This window comes from Manis javanica, chromosome 4 (genome assembly GCF_040802235.1).
Source record: "Manis javanica isolate MJ-LG chromosome 4, MJ_LKY, whole genome shotgun sequence".
Lineage (NCBI taxonomy): Eukaryota > Metazoa > Chordata > Mammalia > Pholidota > Manidae > Manis > Manis javanica.
In genome coordinates this window covers 122,538,166-122,564,457 of record NC_133159.1, presented here as the reverse complement: position 1 = coordinate 122,564,457, position 26,292 = coordinate 122,538,166, and the positions used below count along the sequence as shown (strand labels likewise).

Below are 26,292 nucleotides of genomic sequence, written 5' to 3'. Positions count from 1 at the left end.
GAGTGTTTTCCTAGGTGCCTCCATTAGTTGCTCGAAATAATCCCCCTTGCCTATATATTTCTAAGCCCAAGAGCAACTCACATTCATGTAGCAGAGGTAGCTAATCTTTGAAATCAAGATTTTCTCCCACTCACAAAATCAGCCCCCAAAGCCACAGCTTTTAAGGTCATAGGCTTCTCACCGGCAGTGACAACTACCCTTAAATCAACTTCATATGCATTTATGACACAATTTCACTCACAGATTGGTGGCTCCCTTTGCTCCCTATTTACAGATGAAAACACCGAGGCCTGGGGCGTTTAAGTAACTTGCCTGGTCAACCCTTCCAGCCACACATTCCTGGAGCAAAGGACAAACCTCCATCTAGCTGCAGCAGTGGCTGCACAAGTCTAGCTTTCTGTCTGAATCATTTCTCGGCAGAAAATGCCTCTTTGTTATCAGGACAGTCAAGTGTAGTTAGAACAAGTTCATGGAACAAAGCAGTTTAATTAAAGAAAAACAAATTAGTCAGGTTACGGCACTATTCTCTTCAATCCAGGATGGAAATTAATTTGTAATAACTTTATCTTTTATTCATGACATGCCGCATGCTTCAGAGTATTTAGGCATTCTTATATTTTTCAGCTGAATGTGGAATAATTGTGTGTCTCTAAAGCCGAGGCCCGGCTAACCGTTCAGGGGAGCTGGGAGCCCCTGGGGACTAGCTTTGTGCTCCTTCTGACTAGTCACCATATTTAACATTCAGAGGGCTGCTGCTGGCTTCAGAACAGCCTTCTCAGATTGATCACCCCAGAGTCTGACCCCGTTAGTGGCTGAGGACAAAGAAAGCCGTTCATTTTCCTCTAACAACCTCCCTCCCTCTTCCCAGACCAACCTGACAGAGCTGAAGTCGTTCGGTTCCCCGCCCCTGACCATCAGCAATGTCAGCGCTGCAGTCATGGTCCTCATGGCCCCTGGGGGCAGGGTGCCCAAGGACTGGAGCTGGAAGGCCACGAAGGTCACCATGGCCAAAGTGGATGCTTTCCTGGACTCGCTGATCAACTTCGACAAGGAGAACATTCACGAGAACTGCCTCAAAGCCATCGGGCCCCATCTGCAGGACCCTGAGTTCAATCCCGAGTTTGTGGCCACCAAGTCATACGCCGCTGTGGGCCTCTGCTCTTGGGTCATAAACATTGTGAGGTTCTACGAGGTGTTCTGTGATGTGGAACCCAAGCGCCAAGCATTGAGCAAAGCCACCTCAGACCTTACTGCTGCCCAGGAGAAGCTGGCAGCCATCAAGGCCAAGATGGCTGTAAGTGAGGCCAGAGGCCCCTGTCCCCGCTGGGCAGCCTCTAATACACACGCTCTCCACCATTCCCCAGCACCAATGTCCTGATTTTTTTTAAAAACTAGGAGAACCAAATTGTTATGCAATATCAGAATTTTCAGTAGAGGCAATTTCTAAAATTTATTTCTCAAACGCTTGTGTAGCCCAGACAAGACAAATCCCCTGGGCCATTGATTTGCACTTCGATCCTAAAAGCCATTCTCCTTTTCCTTGGAGGAAAGAAAAGATGACAGATAGATATGTACACTAGATGAACACTGTTATCCACAGAGCCAACAGTTGTCTTTTTTAGCTACAAATGAAGTTAACATTTCTGCACATCTGATAGTGAAGAACAAAAGGTCAAAAACTGGAGGTTCTTTTTCTCCTTTGAAATGTATGTTTAGTGGCCTCCCTTCACCTTTACCTTTTATACCCCTATCAGTTCTGGCCAGCTGTCAGCCCAGTCTTATGCTTAGCAGTGTGGACAAGTGGACCTGCTGGGTACAACCAAAGTAAGAGGTAGAAACAGGAATCCTGTAGGATGGCATAGAAGCTAAAGATCCATGGGCAGACTTTAGTTCCGATCCAAGCTGTAATCATTCCTGATGTGCGACCTTTAGAATGGTCTTTAAATGCCCAAACTTCAGTTTCCTTAAGTAAGAGGGATAGAGTTAATGTCCCCACATCAGGAGATTGCCCTTGGGATGACAGGAGAGGCGCATGCAGAGTGTGAGCCCGGATCCTGGCTGGTAGTATCCATGGGGCCCCCGCCACCTCTGTGGTTACCATGACCAGCACCACATTCCCTCCACTCTCCTCCTGTTCCTTCTTCTCCTCCTCCAGCCACGTGTGCTCTCACATGCACGTACATGCTTGGTAATCGGTCACTACATGATCAAGTTCAATCCAGAACATTTCCTGAATCTTTCACTTCTACATATGCATTCTAGGAAAATAAGATTCTTGCTGCAAGTTTTTTGTGATGATCAAAAGGGGTTTACAAATTGCAAAAAGTAAGATTGTAGATATGATGCCTGCTTCACATGACATGGGTTTATTGATGGTTAGATTAAATTTGATGGCTAAAGGTACTAATTCAAGGATAATTGCAACCAATCTCTATAAAGAAAAATGCTTTGATAAAGTGACTAATCTTTCAATATATTGGGCATGTTTGCTTAAAACAGGTGATAATCACTGTTGCAATGACCCTCTTCAAAGAACACCGAGTACAAAACACCATAACATCCCTGTGACTGGTTTTTAGAGGGAAAGCCTTGATAATTCCCATATTCTTCAGTCTCTTCCAGAAAAGTGTTACAAGAACTATATTTTCAGATTCTTTACTCAAGTTATTTTAACTAAAAGAACATGTGGTGCAAAGGGAATGTTTTCAAAATGTTTATACCTATTCAGTAGCCAACATTCATATGATGGGCCTACTCAACCTGTGATATCTTACAAAAACTTGGCTACCTTAGGGAGGCATTTGTTTTCTGCCAAAATAGTTCTTGAAAAAATGTATTCTTGCTTTTAACAAGCTCTTTTCCATCCTTTGCTTATTCACATGTCTTTCAATATCTCAAGAGTTCAGACACTCCCTGTTAATAATAGCAGAAGAAATAGGCTGCCACCAATCACAAATAAGGAGGCCTGCCCAGGACAAGGAAATTCTTCCCTATATACCTGTGAGGCCATTGCCAGCCTTCTCGAGTTGCACTTCCCACCAAGCCTTATTTTTAGCATTTTAGGATAATTCCAAATAAAGAATTTTATATTCAAGATGCATAAGGTAAAAAAAAACGCATATTTCAAAACAGATTATACAAGGTGATTTCAATTTGGTCATATACATATATATAAAATTAAAATACATGGAAGTATGGATTGTGATGGTTAAATCTGGGTGGTCTATTTTGGATTCTTTTTATCTATGTTTCCTTATTCTCTGTAATGAACATACGTTAATGGTGCAGTTAATAAGAACCATAATAAGAAAAAGAAGTAAGGCCTTTTCATTGAGCATGTACTCACATATAAGTAAAACACCAGATAGTAGAGAAGGGCTTCTAACAAAAACAACAGCATCCTTGCTCTTTTATCCTTTTGTCTATTTCAGCACATTATTAATGCCACTCAGAGCTTGCTACCCAGTGGCCTAATGTGTTCCATTGGCCCACATATAGTGTTTGAAAATGATTTTATTAATTTCCAAATTTAACACAGCAGGAGAATTTTGTAAAAACCTGATTTCTGGCCAGCCTTAAAATAATTAGAAGAATCCCAAATATCACTGACTGACCCTGGAGTTAAGGAGTGGTTTTCCATTCAAGCAGACTGTTTTGCTGCATTTTTTCATAGTCCCCACCACATCCTACTTTTTTCAACACTAGACTTCCCTGACCAGTTTACATTATCTTCTGGCCTCTACTCATGTGAACTGTTGACTGCTGTCTGTATACTGTGCTGATATCCCTATTTCTTGATGTCTCTTATTCAGGCAGTTGACTTTCTCCTGGAGGAGGCTCTGCAATGTTCATCCCCACGTCTTCCCAGTATCATTAAGACAACTGTTTTCAGATGGTGCAGCCTCCATTTCCTGCTCATGCCAGAGAGGTGGTTCCCTGGGAGCCCTCAATTTTCAAGATGAAGTTACTGCCTTTTCCTGCAGTAATTCCCCCTACCTTCCACCTCCCAACTTCTACTATCATTATTTATCATTACTTTTGCTTTTGAATCACCAAGCCTGAGAATATCTACATTCTGTTCTGTAACCAAAATCAAGTGTCCCATGCTTTGTCCACTGACTGATTCAAAAACGTGAAAAATCAGTAAATTCCATTTCTGTTCTCTGAACCTGGCTATGTTGTTCATTGCAGGTCTAACTGCTACACTAGAATTTCATTTCCTTTTTTTAAAATACAATCCTTGTTGCCTCTGTTCTTTCTGGTTTCCTCCATTGTTTTTGCATAGCATCGATTATTTTTGAAACTCACCATCCAATCCAAGATGATGTTGTCTCCCTTTGCCCCCAAGACCTTTCTCCCTCGTACCCAACTCAGAGCTCCAACCAGTGCTGGAAAGCACACACATTCACTTTCTTGGGTTGGTTCCAGTGATTTCTGGGTCCCATGCCCTCTCCTTTGTTGCTTTCTTGTCTTGTTTCGCTGTGGGCCATTCTTAGGTAACTTGCTCAGAAATGTTAGGTAAGAGGTAAATTTTCCAAATGATTCCAGTTTGGAAATGTCTTTATTTTTAAACTGAGCTAAGAATTTTGCCGAATATTGAATTCTGGTGCCAATTTTTTCCCCTTAGAATGCTGAGTGTTTCATCCTTTTGTCTGGTAAAAAGTCTGATGAACAGTCAGGGACCCCATTCCTTGGTTGACAGACTGTGTTTCCACCTTTCTGGAAGTCTTTGAATTTTTTCTTTATTCTTGGTATCTAAAACTGCCTATTGGTTTACTGAGCTGCTGTTCTTTTTTTATTCATTGTGTTTGGCATATAAAGACTTATTTTTCTCAGCTCTGGAAGAGGATTCTGTATTATCGCTTTGGTAACACCCCTCTGTTTCCTTTTGGATCTGATTTTTTGGAATGCATAATGGTTAAATATGGGACCTTCTCATGGGTCCTCTGTTTCTCTCATCTTTTTTTCACTTGACATTTTCTTATGCTTTCTAGATTTCCTCAAATTCATCTTTTAACCCTTCCCTGGAATTTATTATTTTTTATATTAACACTAATGATAATTTCCACAACAGTTTTTGGTTCTATGTTTCTTTTACTAGCATCCTCTTCTTGTTTTATGGATGAAACATCTTCATTCTCCCTAAGAAACTGATCATGAAGGATTTTATGCTTTGTTGTTGTCTTTGTACTAAAGTTATCTCTATTTCCCAGGTTACTTTTTCCCTCTTGTTTACCTTAATCTTTTTTACCTTAATCTAGGCTTTCATCAAATGTCATCTTGTCCTTTCATGTTTTTGAGAGTAGTGATCAAAAGTGGATGATGGATCTGCAGGCCAGGGCAGAGCTGGTTTAATGGCAGAATTTGTTTTCAAGGTCAGTTGAATTATACTGGATGCATCCTAAATGCTGGCATATGGCATCCTTTCTCTGTCACTATTGAATCTCCTGCTCATGACATAAATGCCTGGTAGCATTGCGTGCTGGGCATGGGGATGGAGATACAAGGTGGAGGATTGACAGGCTTCCAGTTCACCCTCTTATTTTTAGCATTCCCCACAATCACAAATGACATTTCTAATTCCCCAGTGTGTACAGGGCTTTGTGTAGTGGATCAGCTTCCCCTTTGTTGACTTAAGGCCAAATCTAAGTTGTAGCTTCCTCCTCCCTGCTCTGGTAGTTTCCGCCCCTCTACCAGTGTGGTCTTCCATAAATCTATGGGCACCCCTCACCTTCCAACGGCCCTCAGCAGTTGCTTACTCTTTGGGGCTGATGACTTTTTAAAATCATTTCCTAATCATTTAAGAGAAGTCTCAGGAAGAAGAGGAAGTAAATGAGTGTGGCCTGTCTGCCATTGTTAGTTGGATGGCTTATCACCTGCTTTTCAAACTGCTTAGCTATATAAACTTGGTGGATTATTTATTTCCCTTGTGACTTGGTAATGAGTGACAGAGCAGCCTGAACCCCAGTTATTGCATATACATGGGGCATATTTGGAGGTATCTGCCATGTGTCGGTGTGTCTTTGTGTATGCAAATATGTATTACGGGGGCAACAAAATCTATGTGCTTCCATTCTACATTCTTAACAAACTTTGAAAAAAAATTGAAGCCACGTCTTATAGAGAAGTGTTCCTCTACTTTGGGATAATTGGAAAGAATAGATGGGATTAAGTAAAACTTATCACGTGGTCCTAGGACCTTAAAGCAAGAGGAGGACTTGGGTTGCAGACAGACATGATGCAGCAGATGGGCCCCCTGGGGGTCCTTCCCACCATTTTCAGGCCTTGCCAGGCTCCAGGATACTTTTGCTTCTAATAGAAGAACCTGCACTTTTGGCAGGTTACTGGAACCCATTTTTCCCCAAAACAAAGAGAGACAGGATTTGTGCACCTGGTCCATGTCCATCACCCCTCCTAGCCCTGAACCAGTGATGGAAGTGCTGGAGTAGGAAGAGCCCTCACTTGGCAGGACTGCTGTGGACGGCCAATGGGACCGTGCCTGAGATTGCCCCTAACTGCTCTCCTTTCCTTCCCTGTGCTGCCTTCCCCAGTCCCTTATAGCTTCCCCCTTCCTTGGATCCTACCTCAGAAGCTGGAGGTGACTTAGGGTGATAGAATTACTGATAGCCCTTATGTTTCTTTCTAAACAGCACCTTAATGAAAACCTGGCCAAACTCACAGCCAAATTTGAGAAAGCAACAGCAGACAAACTCAAATGTCAGCAGGAAGCTGAAGTGACCACAGGCACCATCTCCCTTGCAAATCGCCTGGTGAGTGTGAGCCTCAGCTGCCTGAGCTTTAATCATATTAGCTGAGCTTGTCAAGTGCCACAGAGGTGCAAAATAGATGAGCACAGCTCAGTGAGGCTTTGACTTTGGGGGAAATATTAAAATGTGCTGGGATGCAGGGACGGAACCCTGAGAAAAGTGTGATGCATGCCCTTGTCTGGTCAGCAGTTTGCCTTCAGAGATGGTTGAGAGGATGGTAACACTGGCTCTGTCAGGAGGCCCATGGGAGCCGTGCCATGCTTATATACACATGCACCTACCAGAGGACGCATTACATGGCAAAGCTAGCATTTGATAGGCAAAATCTGAAGCTCTTTTCAAACCTGTGCTATATTTAACAAGGGTGTGACCAGGATTAGGCACTTGCCGCGGTTCTGGCAAGACACTCCAACTTTCTGCTCCTGAAACCTGAAAATGGGTGTGGGGGTGTTTGTGCTGGCAGGTTCCTAACATCTCTCCCCCCACAACATTCTGTCATGCCACCTTTCAGAGAGAGACCATGAGACCAATGGCCAATTGACCCTGCACATTTCTAACCATGACCTTGCCCATAGGTACACACACACACACACACACAGATCTGGCCTCTTGATAAAATGAATCTGAGAGAGCAGGATGCTTCTATTATGGGTGTCTGCTGCTGTATAACAAACTACCCTAAACCTTAGTGATTTAACACAGCAGCCATTTCATTATATCTGGAATTTAGATTAGGAATTTGGGCATGGTTCAGCTGCTGAGCTGTTCCGCTTCATGGGCACCTATTAGGACTGCGGTGTTACTCAGCCAAAGGCTCAGTTGGTTTGGAGGGTCCAAGATGGCTTCCTTCGCAGGCGCCTGGGCAGGGAGGACTGGAAGGGTGGGCTCAGCTGGTCCCCTCTCCCTCTGTGCAGCCTCGGGTCTCTCCAGCACTAGTCTGATGTCTTACCTAGTGACTCCAAGAGCCAGTGTTCCGAGAAGAGGAAGGATGAGTCCCAGTCTGTTAAGTCCTGGGACCAAAAGCCAGCACATCCTTCCACTGTGCTCTGCTGGTCAAGGCGGCCCTAGATTCAAGGAGAGGGAGCACAGACAGCAGTTCTTGGTGACAAGAGGGTCAAAGAATTCACAGCCTTTTTAAGTCCCCCATGGCTCAGATTTCTCATCTCAAATTACTAAGATCCTGCAAAGCCATTTCCACTGGGTATGATTTCTCGTCAATCAAGAACCTTCACAGTACCTTCCTCACCAATGAAGGAAAGTGGAATTGATACCTCTTCACATTTATCCCAGCCACAATTTATTTATATAGCAAAGCCAGATTTTCAAGTCTAGGGAGAAATGAGTTATAACAATCACTGAACCAAGCCGTGCCTCGGTGCAGAGAGCCTGTACCACAGTGTGTGCCGGAAGCTGTTTACTGAACCTGCTGCCGCAGAGCTTTGAGGTGACTATTTTAACGGAACAATTTGGTGTGGAGACTGCTCCTCTGCAACTGTGCAAAAGTAGTCCAGCCCTCCTAGCTGGCCTGACTTCTACTCAGGTCCCGGTCTGGTGTCCAGAACTCAGCACAGCTGGTGCTCATGGGAGGCAGAGTGGAGCTCTGCTCTGGGATTCAGGTTCTCTGATCTCTGGAGACACCCTCGCGGTTCTGGCAAGACACTCCAACTTTCTGCTCCTGAAACCTGAAAATGGGTGTGGGGGTGTTTGTGCTGGCAGGTTCCTAACATCTCTCCCCCCACAACATTCTGTCATGCCACCTTTCAGAGAGAGACAGGTAAGTCATAACACAGACACCAGGCTCCACCCCACAGGAACCGACCTCTGAGAAAGGAAGTGCTCCTCCCCCAGGGCGGGGTGCCCACGCGGAGCTGCACCAAACCTCAGGCAGAGTCAGTGCACGTTCTGGAGTCCCGGTAATCGCACACACGCCCGTGTTTCAGGACTTCTGCCTCTGTCTAAATTACCAGGTCTATCTCCCCACCCACTATGAATTATTTATAGTGCATGGAATTGATGTTATTTATTATCAGATCCCCAGCATTTGAGAAGGGGAAAAGAGAAGTGCATAATTTTCTAATGTGTTTTGCAGACAGGCACTGTGATAAGTGATCAACATACACGCACACGGACATATTTGGTCCTCCCAACAGCCCTTGAAGGTAGGTGGGGCTCATCTCCAAACCTAGAAAGAGCAGAGCCTGAGAGCGTGCATTCTAAACTTGCCATCCTCCCACAGCCCACACAGTGCGCAGCGCAGGGACTTGACACCGGCATGTTTGCTGCGGCCGGTACAAACCCCCACTGATCAACAGGGCCAGTAATTGATGTTTGCGTCTTCCTGCTACTAAGCATGCACGGCCCGTTCTTGGAGACCAAATCCGTGGCTCTACAGAGACTGTGGAGTGACAAGTCTTCTCTCTGGTCTTTGAAATGGCAGGTAGGAGGACTCACTTCGGAAAACGTGAGGTGGGCGGAAGCTGTGCAGAACTTGAAACAACAGGAAAGGAAATTATGTGGAGACGTTTTACTTACTACGGCTTTCATTTCGTACCTTGGCTTCTTTACAAAGAAATACCGGCAGAGCCTCCTGGACGGGAGCTGGAGACCCTACCTGAGCCAGCTGAACGTACGTGCCGCCTGAACTCACCCTCAGCACGCCAGCCTGTGGCTACCAGTGCACTCACGTGCCCATGACACCGACATCTTATGGTCCCTCCTCGCACACTTCCTCACCATGGCCTGGGCATCCCCTAGGGACCTCCGGGACCCAGGGCTGACAGAGACACCCGTGTCCTGCCACATGCCGTCATCGCCATCCTCGCCACTGGGCCCCCGAGGCCAGCATCCCTCCTCCTAATGGGGCCCTCCACGGGATTCCCGTCCACTGCCCAGCAGGCTGCCTCCTGACACTCCTCAAAACCAGAAAAACCTGAGAGGCCCAAAACCCCTGTGTTTCCCTGCTCATGAGGCAAAGTTCCTAGTAACGGTGTGGGCACCTTGTTACGGGCCTCAAAACTACATGGTCTGTGCCTGTGGCTCACAGACACCCTTATGAAATGTCTCTACTTCTCCCGTGTGCACTCAGCGTGTCCTCTTCATGTAGGCAAATGGGTTTTACTCCCAACCCCTCCTTCCACACTGACATGATGAAGTGGAGAAATGCTGGTTCCTGACGGAAGGGGATTCAGGGTTGCACCAGAGCCTATAGTCAGAATAATTCCTAAGGTAATCTTGACACTTTTCAGAGGCTGCGATCCACAAATATTCAGCATGTCCCACCAGTGCGCTAGACAGGAAGTACAAAAATCATTCAAGACCAGGATGCCTGCAGGAAGTTCAGAGCCCAGTAGAGGAGATTAGGTGATTAGGCCCATAGAAAACAGCTACTGTGAGTCAGCACATAACATTCACTGCGCACAGTAGGGTTGTTGTTCCAAAATTCACTGGTAGGTGTATTCTTAGAACACAAAACCCATATTGTGTAGTGATGGCTGGTTTCACAGATCAGCTCATAACATCTTATTCACTGATGATGTTGAATAGTGCTGTCCAAGCTGTTACAGTACTAGGAGACAAACAGAAAATAAAGCTGCTCCTTATTCATCTTGAGCACTGTGGAAAAAGAAATTGTCAGACAGCTGATCTCTAGCTGAGTGGACAGACAGGAGGAACCCATGGACAGCTTAGCAAGGATTTCTCTAGCTCTGTTTGGCGTTCCTGAGCATTTTTGTGTGCTGGACCCTTTTGCCAGGTAAAACCTGGAATTCTTCTCACAATAATGTTTTTTAGTACATAGAATAGAATGAATAAGATGATAGAGGAAAACAATTCTATTGAGATACATTTTTGATCCCAGGAGAACTGCCAGGGGCAGGTTTCCCTCCCCACATTAGTACTGGCTGTTTGTACCCTTGGTGGGGTGATTAAAGGGACAGGAGATGACTTGAAGAGGTTTTCCTGAGGTGACCAGGGAGACAAATGGCAGAGAAGAGAGCGACAGAGACGTTAAAAAAGCCTGCATGTGAACCTTGAAAACATTCTGCTAAGTGAGAGCAGCCAGACACAAAGGGTCACATACCGTAGGATTCCATCTATGTGAACTAGTCACAACAGGTAAATCCACAGAGAGCGGGTTAGTGGTTGCTGAGAGCTGGGGCTAGTGCAGAACGAGACTGACTGCTAAGGGTCAGGCATGTGGAACTACTTTGGGGGTGATGGAACTACTTTGGAACTAGGTAGAGCTGATGGCTTTACAACCTCGTGAATGTGTGAAGCGCCGTCCCACTGAGCACTCTAAAGTGGTTAAGTTATGTGAATTTTACCCCAGTGTTTTTTTTTCAAAAAGAGTATTGTTCCCACTGAAAAGTAGACTTGTGGGAGAACTAAATGAGGTGGAATGGTCAACACAGAAAGAAAAGGAAGGGTCTGGTGTACACATAAGAGGCATGGAGCAAGGGCATGCTCAGGCCTGATGGTTTGCTCACTGCTTCTTGGCACCCAGCAGCAGGCGGGTTTCAGGCAAGAAGCCCTGCGAGTGGGGTGTTCCAGGCAGGGAGAAAGTTTTGCAAGCTGGGCCTCTGTGAGCAAGTGGTGAAAAAGAGGAGAGGAGAGAGTGGGTACTGTGGGCTGGCACGATGGAGAAAGCCCCCTGGGGGCGGGGCCTGGTTTGTGAAAAATACACAAGAGACACAGATACATTGTAGGGAAGTGACCTGTTACCAGGAGCAACCGCATAGGAAACTACTGGTTAAAGTATTAATAATTATGGTAGAAATTTGATTTAGGAGAATATACTAAAGAACAAAAGATCACACAGGCTGAGCTAAGCTGGTGGTCATCCATCAAGAGAAAAAAGACTATCAGGAGTTTACAGAAACCTGCTTCCAGGAATAATCACCTGGCCAGAAAAGCACTCCTCAGGGAGATTTTGATCTTGCTTCTAAAGGAGTTGTGTCATTTTAGTGAGCAGCTGGGTATTCTGCCCCCACATGAGAAGACCTGCCTCTGTTCTGAGCATGCGTGGTGTTTCTCCATCGTCAGGTACCTGTCCCACTCACGCCCAGCCTGGATCCCCTGAGGATGCTGACGGATGATGCTGACATGGCCACCTGGCAGAATGAGGGCCTCCCTGTGGACCGCATGTCCATGGAGAATGCCACCATCCTCGTCAACTGTGAGCGCTGGCCGCTCATGGTTGACCCTCAGCTACAAAGCATCAAATGGATCAAGAACAAATACGGCGAAGACCTGCGGGTCACCCAGATAGGTCAGAAGGGGTAGGTGGCTGAGCACGTAAGTTTCCACTTTGGCTCTTTGTGTGCAGAGAAAAAAATGTTGTGAGCAGATCTGAAACCCCAGGGGACTGCTTCCACCCTTCTAGTCTCTCCATGATGTCGCTCGTGTTTCTCCTCACATTTTAGGGGAACCTCCCAATGCAAGATGCTTGGGCCCGGAGTCTCTGCTTTTCTTGCTCATTAGAAATCACATGCCCCAGGCTCCCAATCTGCTCAGGGGTCCTTTCTCCACCACCTTTGGCATTCATCCTCCCGTCTCCCCTAAATACGCCCCACCTCCCCTAACATCATGATCCATCGTCAGACAAAGCTGTTGTACAAAGCGTTCCTCACATTTAGCCAAAAACTGCCTCCTTCAGCATTCTCCCACCCTTGTTCCTACCTCTGCCTGGAGCTACATGGAACAAACCTGAATGCTCTGTCCCTTGAGGGATGACATGACAGTCATATGCACAGCAGCCAATCTCATTATGAAACCTTCAGAGCCCTTTGCACTGGCCATGCAGCTTTGTGCCCACCTGACAGGGGAGTTATGATGTGAAGAGACATGAATGACAGGGATCCTCTGCCCATCACCCTCCACACCTCATGGATCCAGCCTCAGCAGCTGTCACCCTATTGCTTCATTAACTCTGATATAACTTAGCTCTGTAGTTTCTGTTCTCAATTCTTGTCATTAGGATACATGGAAAAAATAAGACAGGGCAATGGGGGAGAGGAAGAGGGACAGAGATCATTTGTGAGGTGGTTGAATGGGCAGTCTTGCTGTAAGGGACTTTATCTTAGATGCTTCCCTTAATCCACACAACTGACAGGGTTAATGTTACTGGTGCCATTTCACATCTGAGGAAATTGAGGCACACCATTGTAAAAGCAATGGCTATTTGTACAACCACATTTACAGCAGCCATATTCACAATACCTAAAAAGCGGAAGCAACCCTAGTGTCCACTGACAGATGAGTGCATAAACAAAATGGGGTGTGCAGTGAAATGTTATTCAGCCTCAACCCAGAAGGAGCTCTGGCACCTGCTCCCACATGGATGAATCTTGAGGACATCATGCTTAGTGAAATACACCAGTTACAAAAGACAAATACTGTGTGGTTCCACTCATATGAGGAATGGAGAGCTGCCAAATTCATGGACACAGAACTAGAATGGTGGTTTCAGTTCTGTGGGGAGGGGCACTGGGGTATAGATTTTCAGTTTTGCAAGATGAGAGAGCTCTAGAGAGGCGATGGTCGCAGAGTAATGTGAATGCATGTGATATCAGTGAACAGCAGTTAAGAGGACATATTTTATGTTATGTGTAGTATACCACGATGTTTAATTAATTAATCAATTTTAAAATTGAAGCCATCCAGGAGAGCGGTGCCTCCAAGTTAACCACTGTGTCTCAGAGGCTGCAATTATCTCATTAAATTTCGTATGAATCTACACCTTGCCACAGGCTTTCCTGCCCAACTTTCTCCACAGCTACCTTCAAACTATAGAGCGTGCCCTGGAAGCTGGAGATGTGGTGCTAATTGAAAACGTAGAAGAGCCCATTGATCCTGTTCTGGGACCCCTGCTTGGGAGAGAAGTCATTAAAAAAGGACGGTAAGTCTCAGCCACGTGGCTGCTCCTTGGTGAGGAGCTGGTTCACAGCCCCAGGCAGATCTGTGGGCGGATTGTACTCTTCCTAGAACATCCTATCCTCAACTCATGTCAAGTAGCTCCTGGTATCCCGCACACGTTTCTTTCTTCCAGAAGAGGACTGTTTAGCTGCCCTCATCTCCTAGAGAAGGTCTCCTGGAATACCTTCGCTTCCGGCAGTCAGTGTCCTCACTGACTTCTTCTAAAAGGCACGGTGCACTATTTGGGAGGAACTTTAGAAGGAAAGTGGTTGACAAGCAGACTGACTTACGGATGCACATTTTATCTCATGCAGGATTGCTTGACTTCAGAGCCCCTCAGCCACCGCCCAGGCCATAAACCTTCTTCACATGTGCCTAAGATCTGCTCATTTTAATTAACCATTTTCACCCATAGAAGTTATTCTCCATTAGCCAATTAAAAAATGTAAGCCCAATTTCTCTGTTAAGGCACCTTTGTGCAAACTACGAGGGCGCCCCTTCCTGCAAGCACTTTACTGCCATCTGCTGGAAATGTTTCATCAGTACAGCTCTGTATGGGCTGCCCTGTCAACGGCTCTCCCTCCAGTTGTGTGCAAACCCAAATCGAACAGGGGGACCATGAGAGACAGTCTCTCACCCTCCACCTGAAGGCAAAGATCTTAGGGCTCACTCCAGACATTCATGGGAGAAATCCATCTGAATGTGGCAATACTGTTTACTATGCTTTTACAAAAAAGCCATCTAGAATTCTGTTGTGACCAAATCTCACAGGAAGGTACCCCATCTTCACAAAAGCCTTTGTGTTCCAGATTCATTAAAATCGGAGACAAAGAGTGTGAATACAATCCCAAATTCCGGCTAATCCTTCACACCAAGCTGGCCAATCCTCACTACCAGCCGGAACTGCAGGCTCAAGCCACTCTGATCAACTTCACCGTGACCAGGGACGGCCTGGAGGACCAGCTGCTGGCGGCTGTGGTCAGCATGGAGAGGCCAGACCTGGAGCAGCTGAAGGTAGGTCAGGTGTCCACCAAGGGAAGGAGGAAGAAAATGCTCTGCCGCTCAGTCCTGTAGTGCTCCCCATCTGGGAGAACAGAGCAGCAAGGGCTCTGCTAGACCTGGAGCACCAGCCCCTGGAGTCACAAGCTGGGACATGGGGCTGGAGTGAGCTAGAGAACAGAGAGGCAGAAGATAGCTGGGACAACAGACACTCATCGCCGAGAGCAGAGCCTGGCACAGGGCTGTGAACATGAGGGCCTCTCATCACACATGGTCACATGCCTGTGTCCAGAACTAAGTCAAGTTCAGTTTTGCAAGGGCAATGGAAACAGGTTTTCAACCACGTTAGGATTAATGTCTTAGTCAGCTCAGGCTGCTATAACAAAATACCAATAGGCTGGGTAGTTAATACAACAGAAATGTATTTTCCCATGGTTCTGGAAGCTGGAAGTCCCCGACAGGGAATCAGCATGGTTGGTTTCTGGTGAGACCTTCCTTCCTAGCTTGCAGGAGGCCCCCATCTTGCCATGTGCTTACAGACCTCTTCTTTGTGTGTGCACAGAGAGTAAGCAAGCTCTCTGGTCTCTCTACTTAAAAGCGCACTGATCCCATCAGACCAGGAGCCCACCCTGTGAGCTCATTTAACCATAGCCACTGCCTTAAAGGCCCATGTTCAATGCAGTCACATGGTAGGGTAGAGCTTCAGCATAGGAATTTGAGGGAGGACACAATTTAGTCCAAAGCAAGTAGTATCCCTTTTTTTCTCTCTTTCGACCTACTTGGATTATAAAATACAGGTCCAAAATTACAGTGCAAGTGACACTGGGTTCAGAGGTCCCTAAGACTGTTTCTGCTAGCATTCATTTACTGAACAGATACCTGTGGCACTTCAGCTCTGTAACAGGCAAGAGTCCAGGAACTGAGGCTTTGGCAGTGAACAGGAAAAACCATGCATGTTCCTACCACCATGGAGTGGAGTGGAGGAATAGAGGAAATAAGAATGCAAACAAAAATAATGTCATTTCAGGTATTGATATGAGTTTTGGAGAAAATAAAGGACTGTGATATTAGAGTGCCAGGGTGCTTGTTTAAACTGGGAGGTAAGAAAAAAGATTCTAGAAGAGGGTATCATTTGAGCTAATTCCTAAATCATTTGAAAGCCTCTGGGCATAGAGCATTCCCAGCACAGGGAGCACTGAGCCCTGCCCTTGAGGCAATGAGGCAGGACTGAGGTATGTTTTTTAAAAACAGAAGATGGCCAGGGTGTCTGTGGCTGGAGCCTGCAACAGGAACACTGTTCTTTGCAAGGATGCAAAAGCCATAGTCCCAGTGGGTACGTAGGTAACCCACTACAGCTGCCTGAAGTTACCAGCCCCCAACAGAGAGAGTGTCCAGCGCTCTAGGATAAGGAATCTAACAATAGAAAGGGAAGATGAGGTGGAATCTGCTTGGGCACCAGCGCCCCCTCCAGCCTTGAGAAGGACTTCTAACATGATCTTGTCCTAACTTTGTAGACTACTTTTGTGAATTTTTTTTTTCCAAAAATATGATAATCCACAGGAGAGCTGTTTCTCTGGGGGCAGCCAAGTGGTGACAGAGAAGACCCTCCAGAGAACTAAAACTTGTTCCTGCCCCTGAATCGCAGAATGAGGCTCCGTATAGCGATCAGACTGTGTATCAGCCCTGTGTTGAGCATGGGACAGCACTCCTCTGAGAGGTGCTGGGCTTCACCCGGCGGATGCCACCGAAGTGTTAAGAGGGTAACTTAGCCCAAGGTCCCAGGACTAGTAAACAGTACAGTAGAGACTCGATATACCCTCTTGTCTCATCTGCTCGTGGTGTCAAGCACTCTGCTATTCTGTATCCCTCTGAAGGAAGGAACTGGACCCCATAGTTTTTATTTATTTGTACCCACCCCGAGAGTAGGATGCTCTGGGCTTTTCTGCCTGACTCCCTGACTTGGTATTTGCAGTCAGATCTCACGAAACAACAGAATGGGTTCAAAATCACCCTTAAAACGTTAGAAGACAACCTGCTGTCCCGCCTCTCCTCAGCATCTGGGAACTTCCTGGGAGAAACAGCCTTAGTAGAGAACCTGGAGGTCACCAAGCAGACAGCTGCAGAAGTGGAAGCAAAGGTAAGAGGTGCTGGCAGCCTCTCTGGGAGGCAGAGGCCCTCCCCCTCATCTCTGAGTCTGACATTGCAAGAAAGGAAGTCAGAGTAACAGATGGTCTGTCCATCTTCCCTAGCTTTCTCTAGAAAGTCAAGCCAGGCAGGATTCTTGAAATGACTACCCTGTACCCTCCTTAGGGAGCTCCCACTTTCTGGGAAATACTTTTGACGACTCAACTCCACAAACGTGTGCTGAGCCCCTAAGTCTGTGTGGGGCCTTGTGTTTGTGCAGGGGAGGGTAGCTCCAACTTCATGCCTCAGTCAGTTGGTGGAACTGCCCTGAAGCTACTGCTGTCAGAGGTGACTGGTTCAGGCCTGATTGCACCCTGGGAAAACCCCACCAGCCTGCAAAAGTATCCTGTCTGATTTTAATGAGAAACTTCAGCGGCTTCCCAGGAAATTCAGTTCTCAAGAACAGTATCATCCTGGGAAACTCTTGAGTGAATAGCTTCCATCTTTTATTTCACAAGGCTTTTATTCCCCCCTATGGGGGACTGGAAGGCATGGCTTGATGGGGCCAAAGCCCTCATCCTTCCCCAGGTGGCTGCTGAACCTATACATGCCCTTTCTTATTCTTACTTCTGCTCTTGGATCAGAAGATACTGGTTTTGAGCAAGAAAAGCCTGTCTGTAACAGTGTCCAGTAGCAATACACCTTTGAGGGAATATACTCACTGTCAGGTCACTGGGAATTCTCCAGGCATAAAGGACTCTGTTCAGGTAGGGGCACAGTAGGAAAAATGAGAAGTAATGATGGGCAGGGCAGATGAACCAGTTCCTGCCCACTATGGGATCAAGACAACGAGGGTTGGAGTGGGAGCTTGAGTGGAGGGAGGTCCAGTCTCGCGTTGTCTCCATGGCAGCTGTGTGACCACTAGGTGTTACTCTTGGTTCTCTGTCACCTCCGTATCTCTATATAGGGCCATAGAGTTTGTAAAAAAATATTATAGTAGAGGTTCCCCTGCCTCAGACAGGAGAGAGGGAAGGACAGGACCCAACTCACACAGAAGGAGTAGGTCAGCGACGGGCTCAACCACAGGGCTGTCCTCTCCCTGCCTCCTCACCCCTTCCGTCTGTGCCCTCCTCTTTAAAGTCAGTGAACATTTATAGAGTGCCTGCTGTGTGCCAAGTGTCCCATAGAGCCTTCTTCTCCTGTGTTATTTGCTTCCTTTTTACTTCCTTCTCTGTCTCATTCATCATCCAGTGAGTACTTACATGGAGGCAGCTCTATTCCAAATTCCATGGCAAAAGTTGGGAGCGCAACACTGAAGCTTGTCCAAATCCCAGGCTTCCAAGACCTGCTCCTTCAAAGGAGAAAGATGATAAAAGGGGCAATTACTGGAGGAAGCCCAGGGATCCAGCAACACACAGAGGGAAAGGGCTAACCCACGCTGGGTGAGAGTGAGAGTGCTCCCCTTTCCTGGGGCTGGACGCTGAGAGAGCGTCAGGGTGATGGCCCTGGTCATGGGAGATGAGGCACGGAAGGTGCGGTGTGTTGCCATTGCAAAGGGCTTTGTAAATCATGCTAAGAAGTCTGGGCTTTTAGATGTGAGCTGGGGATCATAAAAGAGGTGCGTTTTCTCCTCCTTTTTAGACAAGAAAGTAACATGATCAGAACTGTGCTTTAGAAAGATCATTCCAGCTATAATTTGGAGGAGAGTTTGGGAATGCAGGAGGAGAGAAAGTAGTAAAAAGTACAGTAATTCAGATTCGAGGTGTTGGTATCCTGAGGTTGGCAGTGTTGTGCAAAGAAGTGGGCAAATTCAAGGATGTAGAATTGAAAACTTGTTAATTATTACATATGTTTATATGTGGATATAGGTATAGTCAACGAAAAGTCTCAGCTTCCAGGAATAAATATCTAGGTAGGTATTGGTGAGAGCATATGTGGATTTGGCAATGAGAAAATGAGGATTTTAGTTTGTGTTGTGTTGAGTATGGAATGTTATTGGTTCAGTCACATGGGAATGTCACCTAAGGTTTTAGATATATGCTCTTGGCTGGTGATAGGGTACTGAGAGTCATCAATGAGTAGCCCTGAGCATTGAGACTGGGAGTGGATGAAGTCACCTAGGAGATGAAGTCACAATAATGAGACTGAGAGTAGAGCATACTAACGCATTGTAAGGAAAGTACAGAAGATGTAAACTATGGGACAGAGCAGAGAGATGGTGGGGGAAGCAGGTACATTTGGTATTATGAAGGAAAGCATTTCATGAGGGCATGTCAACAGGTTGAATGATGCTGAGAGCTCAACCCATGGCTGACATGTGTCCACTGAATTTTGCAAAGGGGAGTTATCAGTGATCTTGGGGAGCGTGATTTCAGCGAATCAGCAGAAGCAGAAGCCAGACTGCATTAGAATGAAAGTAAAATGGGAGTTGAGAAAGGGGAAGTGAGTAGAAACCACTCTTAAAGAAGCCAGAGGAGGAAAGGGTAGAGATGGAAGGGGCTGTAGCTTAAGGAGGACGGAGGACCCGGAAGGCGTTTTCTCCTGAGATGAGAGACTGAGCATGCTGAGATCCTAGCTGGAGGTGGGAGGATGCATGGAGTGTAAAGGAAAAGGAAGAAGAGAAGTTGAATAATGAGTGTAGTGGGGTATGCAAGAAAGTCGAGGACATGTAATGCAGGTCACAGATGAAGAGATTACCTTTAGAAAGTCAGAGTTAGTGGGATGGGGGGCAAAGATGAGTAAGAAATGGTCCATGAATCCATGTAGGCAACCAGAGTAGAGAGGCAAAAAATTAAGGGAACGGAAGGGGAGGCAGAAATTAAGGAAATTCCTTCCTGATAATGTCTTAAAATCAGTGAAAGCCTGAATGAAGCCCCCCTGAGAGTACAGGAGCGGCGGTGAGGGAGGGGGCTTGGGGAGAGGGTGAAGGGATACAGTAGCACTTGTGAGAAATGGCAATGAAAGTTGACCAGGGGAAAAAGATTACTGGACAGCATTAGGGACCCAGCTGAGCTTAAAAAGTACAAATCTGTGAGTACACTGTTCTGAGTAATTAAATGGTTTGTGTTCATTTCTGCTCCCTTCTGATTTTTGTCTTCTAACTATTGTATTTGACCAATTTGCATTTATTAACATTTTTGATACAGTAGAATTTCTTTTTACTGTCTTAATTTGTGTTCTCTGTTAACCATATCTTTTTCTCCTTTCTTGATTTTTCTTTGTCATCTTTTATCCTTCACTGATTTTAAAGTTATTCATATTTTTGTATTTTACTGATTAACCTTAATTGCTTCATTTATATGTGAAAAATATATTTCCTTTTTTATGTGACATAACAATACATATGCTGACTTAACAAAGTGTAAAATTAAGCAATACATCTAGCCTCTTCTAAAACCGTATACGAACTTTAAAATACTCCGATCATCCTTTCCCTGTTACTGTTTTTTAATGTCTTGGTTCCATCTTGCTTTGACCCCCTACTCCCAAACCAGTTGTTTTCTTAAATAGTCTTTGCTATTTAGATCAACCATATATTTAAGAAATTCTTGCATCTTATTTCCTCCTTTTGGATTAAAACTGAATTCAAATTTTCTGTCACCTTACAAGGAAATTGCTTCTAATTGGAGCCAATATTTATTTCTCCAAGGGCCCGTGGCCAGTAAGCATTCTCTGAGGTCGACTGCTTCTTCATACTGAGAGCTCCGGTCTGCTGTTGGTTTGGGGGAATTCTTAACTAAAATACCGCCTCTGCCTCATCCTCTCTACTCTCTACTTATTTCTGTTTGGTGTTTTTTGCATCTTCTCATTCTCTCTGCCCAGTCTCATAACCTCTTTTCCATCTTTATTCCTATCTGAGCTATTTTTTTTAACAATTTCATCAGATCTATCTTCTGGTTCGCTTAAGTCTTTCCAGCTCTAGTCCCTTACTTAACCTGCGCACTGAGTTTTTCATTTGAATAGCTGTATTCTCATTTTTAGAAATTCCAGTTAGCTCTTCTTCAGATGATGCCTGTTCCTTTTTATCATGTCCTGATTTTATGCATTCTTTTATGTCCACTCCTGTTCAACAGAATTAGTTAGTGGCAAGCTTTAAATTGTTCAATCATCTTTGGCTCTTGGAATACTGATCCTTCTGGGATATGACTGGGGAGTTTTTCTAATCGTCCCATTTGGGAAACACTTGCTCCTGGAGTGTGTAACTGTTTATTGATAGCTCATCTTCCATAGGGATCATTTTATTTCCCTGTGAGACATTCACAAATTACCAGTACTTTCACTATGTTTTGGAGCATCAGGCACATCATACTGAGGTTTGTACGTGGTGGCAGATTCTTTCAGAATCTGTCTCTGATGCGTAGGCCTCTTTTCTTATTTTTGTCTCTGATAAGAAATGTTTTGAAAATAGACTTTTCCCTTGAAATTCTTTGTGAATTTACATATTAACTCTTATACACATATGTATGTGTGTGTATATATAAATACGTGTATGTATTTCTGTGAAACCTTTCTCATTAGCAATGGAGCTTGGAAGATTGCATGGCCCACGGTTCCCAGCTGGAAGAGCTGACCCTCTGTCCCTGTGGAAGACTGCAAGTGCATCACCCCCTTCTTCCCTGAAGCTCTGCCAGGGAGCATCACAGCAGCTTCCCAGTCTCCTAGCTGCTCTCCCCACCCCTGTGTGCCCCACCACACCCAGACACACAGCCACTTACGCAGAGAGGCCAAGCTGACTCTCAAGCCCTGTCTGGTCTGAACAGTGGACCACTGTTTATTTTCTAACAGGTCCAGGAGGCCAAGGTGACCGAGGTGAAAATCAATGAGGCCCGAGAGCACTACCGGCCCGCAGCTGCCCGAGCCGCTGTGCTCTACTTCATCATGAGCGACCTCAGCAAGATCCACCCAATGTACCGGTTTTCTCTCAAGGTGATTTTTATACCTGGAGCTTTTTGCATAACTGTAATAAACAGCAGCTTATAACCAATGCTCCTGTCCTCAGGGTTTATCCATGCACTTCATTAGGTATGGCAGAACTTTACAGTGAAATCCGGGGGAGCAGCTGCAGTGCCTACAGGACACACCCCATCTCTTTAACTGGTCTTTCAGGGCTTATTGGTTACTTTGGCTGGAGCAGGAGACCCCATGCAAGTCCTGGCCTCACTCCTTCAGAAAGCACATACTATGCTCGTTGAATGTGTGGAAGGGGATACCAAGAAATATCAGCAGTGATCCTGGCCCCTAAAGAACTTAAAATATAATAGGACTGATTAAATGTGTGTGTCACTCACACTGGTTAAAGACCAAAGCAGGCAATGATAATAGTCCAATTTTAAATCACTTTTCTTTTTGCCCTAATATCCTCAAAGCTACTGCTTTATAGTTGCTGAAATATTTCTAAAACTAAAGACGTTAGCAAATTCTAAGTGCTGACTAATCTTACTCATGAAAAAATAAAGACCTATAAATTTTAAGTGCACTGCTGAAATTGTATCTTTCTCCCCCTAGGGCATTCACCAAAAGAGCACAACTGACAAGGCATTAGTGGGTGGTAGAGCATTTCCGAACAATTTCTTTGGTTTGACCCAGCAGAGAGGACACAGACACACACACACCCCACCTTCCGTGAAGGTAAACTGCCACATGGAAGCCAGTGTATGGGGATGGAAATGAGCACCTGAGGATGGATGCAAGCAATCCGGAGGCCCCCGGTACCTGGGGCTCATTTAATAGGAGACAGCGTTTCACCATTTCCCAACCTCTCAATCAGAAAGAGTCTCTGCAGACTAAATGAACTGTGTTTGTAATATTTTTAAAAGAAATCCAATGCTTGGCCTCATATCAGGCCAAAGCAACATATGAAAAAATTATGAGATATTTTAAAACAATATAAAAGCATGATAAGCTAATAACTATAAGGTAATCCCCACCCCCACCCCCAGTTCTGAGAGTAGTTGAAATCTACCTCAGTGACTCTCGAGGGCAAAAATAAATCAAATGAAGTCAAAGAAAATTTATTTTCAAAAAGATGCTATATTTTGTACCAACAGCATCCTGCTATGGGACTATTTTGTCATTAGAAGTGTTATTTATGGTGTGTGGGGTGGGCACATTTTGCCCCATACTATTAAGAATTGCCAGGGGCAGCTGTTCTTTAACCAGCTTGGTAACTGAAAACAGATTTATATGTCTAATGACAAGCGGTCCGAATAAGTACCTTCAGAAGTACCAGAAGAGTGCACTTCGTCATTTGACCAAACAACTAACCACTGGAGTTTTCGTAGCCTTGGCTTTTGCTGAGGTTGGATTTTACAGCTCTGGTTCCAGGCAGAGAGGACAGGCATTCTCAGAGCATGGAAACCACAGACAGGCCGGTGGGTAGGAGCCACACAGCCCATTTCCCAAAGCGTTTTGAGCAGGAATATTTTTAAATGTGTGTGTATTGCTTTTAGAGAAGCAAAACTCTCCAGGGGCTGGTATTGAATTGCTTGGAAGTTCATAACATGGTTAGAATGGAGTTAAGTGATAGTAGAAGAATTTTTCTTCAAAACTCAGCCGAAGACTGGGAGAAGGTTAATAAGACCCACTTGCCGGTGCCAGAGTGTCTCAGGCAAGGAAACACCTCGCTGGGGTTTCCTGCAGACTGAGGGGAGACCCGCCCGCTCTGTCCTGGGCATGGTGTGGAGGAGCACCACTTAAAGAATAACATTTCTCAAAGACACAGGATAGGAAAGAACCCAATAGTCAGAAGCAGATGGAACACAGGACCCTGGTCTCAGACCAGAGGCCCAAAGGTGCGTGAGCTTTTTTTCATTGGTACTCAGAGGGCTTTTCAAATACCTTCACCAGTTGTGAAGATTTTGAAGTAATTTTAAAAATTAATCCCAGCTGATTTCACACTAATACAAATTTCTGACTTCTCATTCACCCAGGGAGGTCTCTTCTCACCCAGGACTCCTTGGCACCTGAAAAGTGTGCCCTATTACCCTTCTCCCAGTCTTCAGCTGAGTTTTGAAGAAAAAATCTTTTATTATCACTTACTCCATCTTAACTGTGTTATAAACTCCCAGGCTTATTCAAAACTGTCTTCTGAGATAGGTTTTGCTTCTGTAAAAGCAAATACACACATTTTGATACATTGCTGCTTGAAATGCTTTGGAAGATTCGTTAGCAGGGAGCTCACGTTCCTTGTGGCACACACTCACTCACTGGGGCCAAGGAGTGGCCGCTGCCTAACACATCAGTCCGCTACAACACATCAGTCCCTGCCCCTCCCTGTTTGGTCTTACACACCTGGCCCCTGTAGCCATTTGAGTTTGGGACCCTTGGTTTAGAGCATCCCTTATGTTTGCCTAAACTCTTTAGGGCATTGGTAAGACACAGTCCTTCATTAAACAAATCTTTTCAGTGCCGATTATATGTGAAGAGCAGGGCAGGATTCTGAGAAAGGTAAGAAGTTAGTAAGGCCCGACCCCACCCTCAGTGTGCTCACAATCTGGAATAAGTGAAAAGACTTAAAAAATTCAAGGTAAGGCACCGTAAGATTCCTGAAAGGAGACAAGAGTAGTCAGAGCCAGCACGGCAGAGACCAGGCTGAGCACCAGGGCTATTCACACACTGAGTGTAAGGGGGAGGAAGGGCCTTTTAAGGATGGAAAGGAACAGAGGGCCCAGATGAGCTCAGTGTAAAGGAAATGCCAGATGTACCCAGAGTCTACATTTCTCTTCAGGTCTTTTCCTGAATTGTGAGTCACTTTGCTTAAATTTAGTAAGAGTCTCTATTCTTTACTGATCAGTGTCATTTTGATTAAACAGAGAAAAAAGCCATAGTAACCTCCTGGGGAAAGTTATAGACTTGGTCTCCACTGACCTGTCCTATAGGTGGAAATTCCCAAATTACTCTGCAGGGTGCTGGGAACATTATCAGCCTCTAACAGGCTGGGGTCCTAATCTAACACCTGCCCAGCGAGGGTAAATGTCACTATGGACTGTGCTGAAGGTGCTCAGTAGATTCCGCCGGGATCAGAGAAACTGCATAATGACAAAAGCCTACAAGAGCTTCATGAACAAGAAACACCACGGAGCCATGAAATTGAGAAATTCACATTCCTCCCCCCTTTGCAAGTGACAAAATATCAAGGCACAGATTTTATATGGTTTCCATTGAGACTCCAATACCTGATGTTAGAAAGACCAATAAGATTTCTTTTCTTCTCAAAGCCACAAAAGGAAAATAGAGAAAAGACTGGGAATTTGCACAGCCAAGAATTGAAAAGGCTCAATTGCATCTTGATTTTTCTTTAATGATTCATTCTATTCATATCATATTCAAAATGTAGCATCCTGAATATGTATTTTTATAAATAGTCTACATCCAAGTTTAAAACAATGGAAAATTGATTAATGTGTTTCTTATTTCATCGTATACCCATGATGTTCAGAAGATGGAACCAGAGCAGGCTATGCTCTCACCATTGCAGGAAGGGTCCATGAGGGGAAAAAAAAGACATGTACAGGGCTCATCGTATGACTGCAGAGTTACTGGGAAGAAAAACCAAGGTCATATGAGGTTCTGATCATCACCCGAAGGAAAAATAATTTTAAAATATTCTGAGTGCCCATTATGTACAAGGGTCTCTTTTAGACAACGGATTTGTACAACACATCAGTCCCACCATCAAGAATTTAATAATCTAGTGAATAGGATAATTAATCCCAGCTAGTTATTGGTGACTATGTTTCCTCTTTATTCAGGTAGTTATTCCAACAAATGTACTGGACCTAAGTTAATTATTTTGGCTACAGAATATTTATTTTTCACTGTTCAAACTGTAGGCTCTTATCCCTATGCCCCATAGCTTTGCCCATTTTGTGACAATGTAATGATTCATTTGGGCAAACTAAGTAAAGGGCTAATAGCATGCTTTCTTGTACCACTGTCCCTTCTTGGCAGGATATACTAGGAATGCATTTCTGTGACTGGCAAATGATAATATTCTTCACACGTTAGACTATTAGCTATATACAAAGAGAGCTGTGAAAATTACCAGTGTCCCCCTTCTGCCCCCAGGCCTTCAGCATCGTCTTCCAGAAGGCTGTGGAGAAGGTGGCTCCCAGTGAGAGCCTCCAGGAGCGGGTGGCCAACCTCACAGACAGCGTCACCTTCTCTGTGTACTAGTACACCACCGGTGGGCTCTTTGAGTGTGATAAGCTGACCTACCTTGCCCAGCTCACCTTTCAGGTAAAAGTAGACTGGAGAAGCTTCCAGAAAACAGTTCATTTTCTAGTGCCCAACCAGAAAGTGTAAAGAAACATTTTTTCTTTCAAACATCACTTCCCGTAGTATATGGAGAAGACTGTTAAGCTTTAAGCAGTTATATACGACAAGCTGGTCAATATGCGGCTTGCATGCTACAGCGAACATCATCCCACTCATGGCAGACCAGCTTAATCAACCATCATACTTCATCTCTTTGGCCCTGGATGACCTAAGA

The 26,292-nt window shown here is 45.1% G+C and overlaps 1 pseudogene; it reads left to right on the top strand.

The window, feature by feature from the left end:
• LOC108387707 (dynein axonemal heavy chain 9-like) overlaps window positions 1-26,292 on the top strand; it is a 353,770-nt pseudogene that overhangs the window by 262,871 nt on the left and 64,607 nt on the right.